The sequence below is a fragment of the Chrysochloris asiatica genome, unplaced genomic scaffold, assembly GCF_000296735.1.
Source record: "Chrysochloris asiatica unplaced genomic scaffold, ChrAsi1.0 scaffold00059, whole genome shotgun sequence".
NCBI lineage: Eukaryota > Metazoa > Chordata > Mammalia > Afrosoricida > Chrysochloridae > Chrysochloris > Chrysochloris asiatica.
This window is the reverse complement of record NW_006408577.1, coordinates 17,041,761-17,043,717: the sequence shown is the minus strand read 5'-3', so window position 1 is coordinate 17,043,717 and position 1,957 is coordinate 17,041,761.

Here is a 1,957-nt window from a genome sequence, read left to right as displayed (position 1 = left end):
AAAGAGGAAGACCCCCAATGAGATGGATTGGCCAAGTGGCAGCATTGATGGACTCAAGCGTGGCAACAGTAGTGAGGTTGGCCCAGGATCGGGCAGTGTTTTGTTCTGTTGTGCATAAGGTTGCTATGGGTCAGTACCGACTCGATGGCACCTAACAACAACAAATGTTGTAACTTATAATGTTGTAAATCACTGTAGAAAGATTTTATAGCAAAATTATTATTAGCATTCATATAACCTAAGAAATATCACACGTAAGCAATTTACAACTGTATTTATCACATTTTATTCCATGATTAAAGTTGATGGTAAACATCACTAAGGATTCTGTAAGGTCTGGTATGGAAGGAGCTCTGTGGAGGGCAGGGGGTTGGGGGATGTTAGCTCAGTTGGTGTGGGGACTGGGTTGGAGTGTCTAAAATGCTCTTAATTCTTACAGGGAATTTGAATTCTTGATAGTACAGCTCCAAAGAACAGGTCATTCCCAGGTCCTCAGTTTTACAGACGATTCAATTAAGAACACAGAAGAACTACCCACTAATGATGGTCACAGAATCCTTCTGCTGTCCTGTGTTCTGCTGAAAATGCCCCATTTTGTCTCAGAATCAAACACTGCACTTCGGACTTGCTAGTGTGCTGCATCGTTGAGAGCTGTCTGCTGCTCCTTCTCATGCGAACACAGCCTCTTCACGGAAGACGAAAGTTCCTCCGTGTTCACAGGAAGAAAGCCAGTTTGGGAATAGCGATTAGGCTGCTGAATTTAAATGACTTTGCCTTATATTCTGCAGCTGATCCCAACTCCCAATTGGGTGATAGATATATTTGATTCTTTTTCTAACCTTTGAAGAGCAGTCTCCTCACTTATCTGAGGGTCACTTATCTGGAAGTTTCAAATGTCTAGGACACCACGGAGAACCCAAGACAGACAAAAAAAGACCTCTGAGAAACGCTTTTAAAGGTCTCCAAAAAGCCGTGATGCGTGTTAGCAAACTCATTCACTAAAGTTCATGCACTGAAGGCTTGACTTTTTGCTGTCCCATTCGGAGGCATATAGCCTCAATATAAATAAATTTCAAAGCTTAGCCATGTTGAGTTTTTAGCCAGTGCCATTTAGAAACAGCAAATTAGATACTAGGGAGAAAGTCTGCTAAGAGTCAGGAACAGCAGTCACAAGAAATGACAATAAATAGAAAAATGAAAATGTTGTATTATCTTAACTAAATCTTTTAAGAAAGCAAAGAAGTGTGTAATTCATGTCAGAAAGGTTGGCATTAAAATTTGTTCATGTGAAAAGTGGTCAGAAGCCTTAAAGGTAAAGCTTTAGATAAGAAAAATTCGCTGTATAGATTTTCTCAATTCTAAATGATTTTAGAAAGATGAAGTGTTCCTATAAATTAAAAAAAGGAGCTGACACAGCTAGGTGCTTCTATGGCCCACAAATTCAACTTGGGGATTTTGACTTTGTACTGGATTTCCCTAATCTGCTTCCTTAGACCACACCTCTAACCCCCAGTTTCTTAAGAGTATGTTTATTGTTGTTGTTAGTTACCATCAAGTTGCTTCTGATTCATGGCAACTCCATGAGTTACAGAGTATAACTACTCCACAGAATTTTCTTCCTGTCATCTTTTTGTTTTGTTTTGTTTTGTTTTTAAGTTTTTATTGTGAGGTTTGCATGGGAGAACATCAGCTTTACACCCATCCTATAGTATTTCGTTTCATTGTAATGATTACAATCCCCTCCATGTATCAACATATAACCCCAAAAGGGTACACAACACAGGCCTGTCCCCCTCTTCTCCTGCCCTGAGTCCAGTGTCCCCAGCCGCTCCATCTGTCCACATCATCTTCTCTGTCTCCATCCCTGGTGTCATAGCCTCTCTGGGTAGGATCCCTCTCTCCACTCTTCTCACTTGATGGTCCCAGGGACCTCCGCTCCTGGGCTGCAAAATCAATC